Source organism: Otolemur garnettii, unplaced genomic scaffold, assembly GCF_000181295.1.
Source record: "Otolemur garnettii isolate 467f Iridium unplaced genomic scaffold, OtoGar3 scaffold00006, whole genome shotgun sequence".
NCBI classification, from domain to species: domain Eukaryota; kingdom Metazoa; phylum Chordata; class Mammalia; order Primates; family Galagidae; genus Otolemur; species Otolemur garnettii.
The window spans coordinates 4,740,954-4,751,015 of record NW_003852401.1 but is presented as its reverse complement, the minus strand read 5'-3'; positions in this window follow the sequence as shown (position 1 = coordinate 4,751,015).

The window sequence follows — 10,062 nt, the reverse complement described above, 5'->3', positions numbered from 1 at the left end:
GGATTGCTCTAAATTGATCCCAAAGGAGAGAGACCACAGGGTAGAAGCCACTCGCAGGGTGAGATTTCAGCTTCATGTGAGGAAGGGCACTAACAACAAGTGACAGTCAAAGTTCAAAGGGGCCCTTCCAAAGCTTCAGAGTTCCCATCAACAGAGTTGTTCAATCCAACAGGGGTGAAAAGCTCGGGTCTCAGGCAAGAGAGCAGACCAAATAACTGCTATCTGCATGTAACCCACTGCATGCCAGCAGTACTCTGTGAGGTCCACGGCAAATATTAACTCATTTAACCCTTACAACAATCTGAGGAGGGTGGTGCTGTTATCACTTTACACAGCAAACTAAAACACAGAAGTCAAATAACCTGCCTGGCTTCACCCTGTCAGTAAGTGGCTGAGTCGGCTTTTAAAATGACCTTCAAGGTCTCCTCTAAACTTCACAGTGATTCTTTTTATGCCTCAACTAGAAATAAGTTACTATCCTATTTTTATCATCTCCAGGGAAAAGCATTCCAAAACGTCCGAGGGTAGCTGTCCAGCACCACGGGGGCTCAGACGGCAGGTGGCACCCAACACAGCACTTGCTGGATGTTCTGAAATCCTGTGCTGAATGCGGGATTCAGATCCTTTCATGGCAAGTGTTTCTTTATTTTTATTGTCTATCTCCCCTTATCCTCCAGATCCAAAGGGAAGGGATTTTGTTTTGTTGACTGCTACGCAAGTATTAAATAAATATTTGCTGAAAATAGAAAAGAAAGAAGGGAAGGAGGAAGAAAGTTATCTTCAAGGATTCTCCACCTTGGCCTCTACATTAGGTTCTTTGTGGGCCTTTTCATTTGAACTTATCAAGAGAAAGAAACCACTAGGAGCCCAGATCCCAGACAAACAAAACATGTAGCTTTTGTGGTTTTCAAAGGAACTCGTTGCCAAGAGTTTGGTTTCTAGGCTAAAAGAAAAACAAAAAAACAAGCATTTTTTCAAGTAAGGTAGCTGAAGCCTGGATAAAAGTTTAGAGTACATCTCTAGGATGCTGTCAAAATCCCATTCTGATTAAAAGTAATAAAATAGAGTCAATATTAAAATGCTAATAAAACACTGTTTTTCCCCTAGTCACTAGCATCTAATAAAGGTGTTTTGATCCTATTTAGAAAATAAATTATATTACTTAGTACCCAAAGGTACTATTTTGTCTGTGGGAGGTAATCATACTCTAATTTAATGACAGAGGGGAAAAAATATCATGCACGACTAAAATAACTGTAATGCAGGCTATCCAGCTTTAAGACGACTCCCATCTTGTGAACGGCTACTGATATGACAATGCTGGTTAAAGCATTCAAATTAACGCGTTTCAATCTTTTCATTTACTGTCTATCCAGTTTGCCTTCTTCCAGATCCTATAGTCCACATTATCTTTCTCATGAATATTTAATCCCTCCTTCCCCACCCCCAAGTTGACTCCACAATCACCCCTCCAGAAAAGGAACTGTAAACAAGGCTGAGGGAAAAGTGAGACAGAGGCAAGAGCAATGCAAAAGGACAGATGGCCAAGCAAAGCAGAGGCCGGCAAGGCAAGGAGACAATGAGAACCCAGAAGTGAGTGGATTTCTTTGAGAGGCATTTAAAGCTCTAATACCTTCCCCAAATGAAGAAATGGGTTCTATTTTGAGGCCAGGGGAGGCTTATGAATACTTTATAATGTTTGCATTAGACAGCCTATGTCAGCAGGAACAGACTGCATTCTTTGGGTGAGTAAGCCACTCCCTGGTCAGTGGTTAGACATTATAAATATCTTCCCTGAAGCAAACTTCCTGGGGGCAGGTGAGTCACCAAGCAAGATGATTTAGAGTCAAACTGAAAACATTTAGTGGAGGAATACTTTAGGCCCGAGAGTATAGGAGGCCTCCCAACAGAATTGAGCAGGACCCATTCGCATAGCCACATCTTGAATGGCATGAGGACAAGGGGGTAAGGGCTGAAAGCATGAGCTTCCTCCTAGCACACACCATCCTCCTTGTCTCCGTTAGGTGGGATGGCATACCTGGGATATGATTTTCTCAGAATACACTTCGGGATTAGCATGATTTATTAAAATTCTAAATGTTGAATCACAGTTCCTGGACAGCACAGTGTCTTTGCCTAGTACCCAGGCAAGCACAGCTGAGGCCCATCTCCCCCCAGGGCCCAACCACGAGGTATCTGAGCACGGGACATGCGGTGCCCGCGTACCAGATTCGGTAGAGTGACGCAGGAAATACATGCTTGCCTTAAGACTGCTAAGGGCTAACTGAATTCTACAGCTAATTAATTTCATTAAAATGGCCTTGGGTTTGAAAAATAGCTTATAGTTTCGGTTTCCCCAGAAGCAGATCTAGAGGTGGATATTAGAATATCCAAGTAAGTGGGAGGTGACTCGTGGCATCGCCAGCAACAACATGAGACAGGGAAAGGGAAGAAAGCTAATAGGAAGTTCACTGTCAGTAAATTACCACAGTAGCCAACAGGAGCTCAATCTCATTGGGGAGTTCTGGGAATGGCCCAGAACAGGCACCTCGAACTCACCCCACCCGGGGAAGGAAGTGAGGCTCTAGTCCCGCCCCAGCTCTCACCGTGGGCGGCTGGAGTGCAGGAAGAGCCAAAATGCCCAGCACACCCAAACTGCTGAGCACCTGGTGGGTGGGTGGAGGTGAGTGGGCTCCAGCAGCCAGAGCAAGCACGTGGGAGGAAGAAGCAGGTGCCGGCCCCCAAATCGGCCAGTGTGCACCAAGATGGGGTCTAGGGACTGTGAGTGGGGCAGCGGGAACAGCGGTTGCTACAGGAAGAAAAGGCAAACACCAGTGGGCTACCATGAGCTAGAAAACATGGACTGTGAGCACCACATTTAGAGATTGACATTTGGTGCAGGTTTCAACCGAACCCAAAACAAAAAATGTTACTCATATACCAGCAGCAGCAGCCGCACCTCCACCCAGCGCCCGGAACACTCAGGTGTGGGGCAAAGCTGGCTCACTCCGCATAACGAAGGCAGTGGAACACGAAGTGCCCAAGAAAATCAGGGGAGGCAGACAGATGCCCAGGAGCTGGGTACTGTGAAGAGGAGAAGAACTCACCACCACCACGCCGCCTTCTGCGCCCACCCAGGCAGAGCAGCTGTGTAGAAGAGGCTGGAGCGAAGAAACACATAATAGGGGATTGTTAATAGTTTTTCTTGTTGTTTCATAATGTGGGATGAGCATATGCACAGACAATAAACTTCCTCTCCTATTTTTCAAATTGTTAGTGAGAACTACATTATCCACTAAGGGTTTGTAGGAGGGACTCTAGGGGCACCTGGAAAGATGCCCAGATCCACATTCTTCTGAGGTGGAAGAAGAGGACAAGTGTACATCCAGGCCACATCCCTGTTCAGAGTGCTTTCTTTTATTATATATAGGGTACACACCAGTGTCCTAAAACATGTGACCTGCTGGCTAATTTAGTCTCAGATGTAGATGTGGGTGTTACCCAATCCATATACTTTTTAACTGGGACCAACATTTTTCTACGAGAGATTTGACATTAAACTCTGACTTTTCAGGAATAAATCAGAAGTCTTTATACTCCAAGATAACCACTTGGCACCAATCAGCTGAAAAGCATGCCACAGTGTGGCCACAGTCGCTACCACTCCTTGTATCCCCAAATATGACACTTCCACAAATTTTTCCTCTCGTGGCAAAACTGTGTCTATCAAAAATGAAAACTAGTGCTAGCCAGAGTACTGCATGATTCTAGAAGCAAAGGACAGTGAATACATCTCTGTGAAAGTGGAGAACAATCCTATTTTTAAACAACAAGTGCGTGTTAGATGAGGTTTCTGGAATCCTTGAGGGTGACCTTTTTGCTCAGAAGAGATTAGTCTGATGGTACGTTGGTTTTAAATATTAATATTTGATTTTTTAAAGATACAGATTCAAAAGCCTAGTTTCTGCTTACCCTTCTCATTTTAGCATACAAAATGCAATTCTATTTATAATCTGGTAAATTTTGCAATTGCTTTTAAGGGTACTTAGAATACGTAGCTCCATTTATAAACAGTTAATTAAATCTCTTCAAACATTTTAAAATTCATTTATAAATTTAATATATTTGATTTCCTTTAAGTACTTCAATTGTCTGACTTTAAACCTTCCTGAGTAATTAAATAAATCTCTTAAATGAATTAAACGTATAAATATAGTGAATCAAATTCTTTTAAATATTCCAACACTATAGATCAATTTAGTAATATTTCAGCCTAAACATCACAAGTCTAAATCAATTACTTAATTATGCATTCTATATTGAAATTATGAGATTGATCTGTTTAACAGACTAAATTCTCTTAAGCATTAAAAAACACTTTAAAGACCAAATAAACACAAATTCCTTTTTAACACAAAGTTCTGATTCTCATAAATATTTCTAGATTTAATTTAAAACCTTACCTAGTTAAAAGAGACAATTACAACTTTTCCAGCTAACAAACACCACTGTTGATGTAGACGAGGCACTCACAGGATTCGTATTGCCAAAACTGAGGGAAGAGCCTGAGCCTTATTTCAAGTCTACACAGGGGGCTCCAAACTAAAGTAGGTGGTCCAAATAACCAGTTTCAGTCACATCATTACTAAATTCAAACTATAGTAGACCCTACAACTGTTTAATCAATTTACATATTCTTCAGCTCTCAAGATACATAAAGTCTCCCCTTTTAAATGTAAAGACCCATGGTGTAACAGCGGAATACTAGTTATTTCCCTTTATTTCCTACCTCTGTTCTACCATGGTGAGGGATGTTAAAATCATGTTCAAATGGACGCTCGACATTTCAAATAGACTATGTCTATTTGGTCATGATGCCCAAGATATTTCCACTTGCATCTAATGTGCTTTGTGAAAAGACCACACCAGGCCCCTCTACTCACCTGTCCTGGTGGGAATCTGCCTCAGTCACCAGCGAGATGCACCACACCACGGACTGAAAATAAAGGCTATTAACGTATGGATTTCATGCAAACTGTATAAGCACAGAAGTGAAAATCAAAGAGCAAGGAGGGATGTGATGGATATAAAGATTCATAACTACTTATGGGTCACCATGGGTTCTCACTTTAGAGAATCTGGTAAATTTCTGGACCCCTTCTGCACAGACAAATACACAAACTCTGTGGTTTATAATTTCTGAGATTTTGTGTTTTCACTGATGTTGACTAATAGATAACATGTTAAAAGAAACAAAGCAAAAACCTTGGACTAGATGGACCTTTAAGGAAGGTCCTTTCCCAACATGATCCTAAAAATATAAACTGTCAAAGTGACATAACACAGAGGAGAAACCAGAAAGTTGGTTGAGAGGACTGGTTTTCACAATGATGAATACAGAGAACTCCCCCAAATCAAAGCAGTATAAAGTTCAATGGAGATGGATAGCGTAATTTCTACCTTTTACAAAAAAAATGTTTATTGGTCTTAATTTTCATTGCACAAGTAATTCAGGGGTAGGATATAGTAAAAAAATAACTTGTTAAAGTTAAAGAAATAATTTTATTCAGGCTTGAGAAGAAGAAGTAAAGAAATTATTGATGATGGGTCTTCCAAAAGGCTTTTATGTAATGGAAGATAATGAGCTTGTTTTCCACCATTACTTTAGATAAAGCATAATTTTAAGATACAGGGAGTTTTTATTTGTGTCTTTGTTTGTTTGGTTGGTTTTTGAATGAATTACTGAAGAGAATATAGAAACAGCGTCTCTGGAAATCATAGCCCCCAGTGTTCCTCATCTGTCTGAGATAATCAAGGACAACTAAATACCAAGAGGAAGAAGCCCGTGTTCTGTGGGTGAATGAATGACTTCTGGTTCTTTCTTTCAAACCATACTTCAACATATTTCACAGCAGAGTAGGTGACTTTTCCATTAGCTTCATCAGTTGGTTGATCCATACACACTATGCCATAGTGTGTATTAAATAGAAATAATTCTACATCATATTACTGTATTTTTTAAAGTCTACATTTAATCTATTAATATCAATTGAGTTTAAGTTCCCCACTGATAGCACAAGTTTAAAAAAAAAAAAAAAGAGTTACAGCCACTTTAGACTCCCTTTGTGTCTTCTATGTGCATTTTTGGAGGGATGGTGGGTTTGAAATTATTTCATCTGTAGAGCCCCCCGGAGCCATTGAACACATTGAAGGCTTGGGTTTAAGCTGTATGGCTCTTAGAGTAATAGAAAACCAAGCTCTGATGTATGAGGCCGTCAACAAAAGAAACACACTTTCTTTAAAGTTTCAGCTCAATAAATGTTTGCCTTACGGAAAAGATCTTTTTGCTTTTTGAGACTTTCACTCAATAGCTCTCATTTTAAATCATGTTTTTAAGAAATGTCTTTATTATTGTTGTTAGAGATGGGACTCTCCAAGGCACCTACAATAATGGTAGGGTTGCAGTGAATTGAAGAACAAGAGGCTTGAACGCTGTGACTGTGGGTGAGTCCTTAAACCTCTATGGCAGAGTAATGAGAGGAAAACGTAAAACGGAGAGATCGTGGGAACGGAGAGAGTAAATGTCTTTAGGAGTTGGGCATCTATCATAAAAATACGGCTTTGAAGAGTACAAACCTCTTCTAAAGGCATTCACATTTGAATTTTAAAAAAAATACAAGGGCCAGCCAGACATAGTGGCTCAATCTATAATCCCAGAACTTTGGAGGAAAATTGCTTGAAGCAAGGAGATTGAGATCAGCCTGGGCAACATAGCAAGACCCTATCTCCACAAAAATTATTTTAAAATCTGGGCATGGTGGCCCCTACCTGTAGTACTAGCTACTTAGGAGGCTGAAGTAGGAGGATCAATTGAGTCCAGGAATTGGAGGTTACAGTGAGATGTAATTGGGCCACTGCATTCCAAGCATATGTGACAGAATGAGTTCACCTCTAAAAAAACAGGAAAAGTAGGGGGAAAAAAAGATGCCCAAGAGATGGATTAGACCTAAGGATTCGGTGTCTGAGATGTTTTTTGTCCCTTCCTACATTAACATTCCTTATCTATAAAGAAGTTGGCAAAAATCTCTATGCATCTTCACTTTGTAGAAGTGGCCTAGAAGTAAAAACAACTTCTATCAAATTCCTCAGTGCTGTTGTAGCCAAACCTGTCAATATGTTAGTAAATGTTTCCACTTTGCTCTCATCCTTTCTTTAGGGCCAAGTCCCTTCTTTCAACACTCCATATTTTTCATGGAACACTGCAATAAGCAATCTGAAAAAAAACTGCTACATATTTATGTTGAACTAAAACACACTAAATACAAGAACCTAGAGTCAGAATGTGCAAAGCCACAAAATGAAAGCAAATGACAAGTAACCACAGGAGACGTACTGCAGTCTAATCATATATAAATTCCAGAAATGATACTAACTTGGCAGTCCCTAAAATAGATTCATCTATTCACCTGTCCAATTATCCATTCACTCTTTTATTTGGTCATCCTATCCTGTGCTCCCAGTAGGAGGCAGGCACTGAGGATAAAAAGATGAAAGAAACAGACACATATTTCAAGGAGACATCGCCTGGAATCTGACAGAAACAGGATGTTGATCATAGGATAGTAGATGAGGGGATCACAGATGATGTTCTGGGAGCAAAGAGAAGGTGTACCTTGCTCAGATAAGAGAGGACACAGGCGCTTAAAGGGTTTCCTGCGTGAAGACTTTTAAGGATAAGTGGGAGACAGTTGGGTAGAAAGGAGAATAGTATTTTAGATTTCATACCTTTTTCACACGTAACATATTTCCAGAAAGTTTTCCAACTCTATCATATCTAAGGACAACTCAGATCAGATCTGAACAGCCAATAAAATTCTCTCTGAAGCTCGTGGGAAGTTGGCATGATTTTTTCTAACACAGGCCCTACTGATTCCTCTGATGGCACAGAGACATACAGTGAAAATTCCTTGGCATCTCAAATAAATGCAGCTTCAAGAAGACAGCAGTTACGTTCCTTTCTCTCTTTTATGCAGCCATGCACACAATTACTAAAAAGTCCCAGAATCTGAAAGACCTATCCTTGCAAAGAAACACTCATGTCACCTTTCAAACAGTGAACTAAATTTAAAAGAAAGAAAAAAAACCTTATATGAATAGTTGCAAATGCACCTAACAGGGAAGATTAATTCTTGAGACTCCTTGCGTACACCAAGTGGGCCAGAGGAGCTGTACCTTCCTTCCTCTTCCTTGCTGAAGTTACTTTTGTTTTTAGCTCACTGGACTTTTATCCGTACTAATTAGGACATTCTTCCTGCCAGGGGTTAGCATTTTCAGATTTTCTGTAGGTACTGATTTAATGGCACTGACATTAAGGTTTCTATCCACTGGGTCACATAAAAGCTAACTAAAACGGGCTGCAAAGGAGAAGAGTGTTAAATATCAAAAGGAGTGGGAGGGCAGGAAGAGGGCTGTCAACGTGCTCACCCCACGGTACAGAGAGAATGGCTGGTGCTGGACTAGTTATTAGCATAGCGTGTAGAAGGTCCACCGAGAGCAGCCACTGAGCCTCCCCGTGATGGGGAAGAGCGCAGAAAGGAGGAGACAGCTATAGTCTATCTTCTTTGATTCCACAGACACTGAATCAAATATTCTCATCACAGCACTACAGTAGAGATACAAGTCAATCCCCAAATCAGCTCTCTGAGCCTTTCCCAAAGGCTTCAGATCAATCTGGCCACCCTGGTGAAACTTGGGCATTTCTATAAAAAGATAGACGCAAAGGAAGATACAGCACTTTGAGGGGAAGACAGAGAAGGCATGAGGGGATGGCCAAGAGTTTAGTTTTGCTAAGCCTATGCTGAATCAGTTACTGCCTAAATTCTGGAGGAGCCAGAGAAGTATCTGCAGGAGGACAGCGTGGGCACCCAGCAGAGAGCGGAGAGGATGGAGACCAACTGCAAAGTCCAGGCCCCACCCAAGGGGCAGCCACTGTTCAACTCCAGACCAATGTTTTGCCATCGCGGCATGCAAGTCTAGTATGGTCAAAACTTCTGATATGTCAAGAGCAGTAGAAATATAAATTTTAATGTGAAACTCCCCAATTTAAAAACGTTGTCAAAAAATGAAATACTTATCCAGGTCAAACGAAATATACCTGGTGCCAGATGTAGCTGAGCAACCACAAGTTTGTATCACCTGATTCAAATTTTATGGCAAAACTTTAGAGATCATCTCAGTAGCAGAAAGTACAATAAGTCAGAGACCCTGACGCAGCTTTAGTGACCTAAACTATGTTTCTTTTTAAAAGATGGACTCTAAGTGCCCTAACAGCTAGCCTTGGATATCAACACTTATGTTTTCTCCTATTTTCTCAAAGCAAATTTAATTATGAGTTCTAAGATACCTGTGGAAGAAAAATAAAAGTGGACCTGATATTTTGGATCCCTTAACTACCTAATAGTTTTTCACTAGATTTCTACAGTTGGTCTTATTTAATGAAATAAATGTGACTGTTCTTATTTATTAAAATAAATTCGCTCTAATTCTCAGATGACTTATGTTCACAGACATTAAAATTGAATTTAATCTTCCTGTAAGTCCTGTAGGTAAAACGAGGGTCTCTTAGCCTGACTTTCCTCAGCATTTCAGGGATGGTGAGAACAATTTTCATTACACAGGGCATCCTAGCTGAGCTTCATGATGGTCAAAGGAGTTCAGGGCTAGCAATCCTATCCTAAGACTTATAAGGGGCTTCACAATCACAGGGCCATTTTTTTGTTTGTTTGTTTTTAAGCGAAAGGATCAAATGGGCAACGATTGAAAGTACTTTGTCCAGATCACCATTAATACAGAGCGTGGCTTATGCAGATTCCCAGCAGAGTAGGGTGGATTCATGTATTCATTTGGCAAATGTTTAATGCCTACTGCATGCCAGGTATTATTCTAGGTGCTAGGAATCAAGGAAATTATACAAAGTTTCTGTACAATTAAAAAAGAAATTCTAAACAGATACAAAAACATATTATGTCAGACAGTGCTGAGTACCATCTGGAAAAAAAAAAA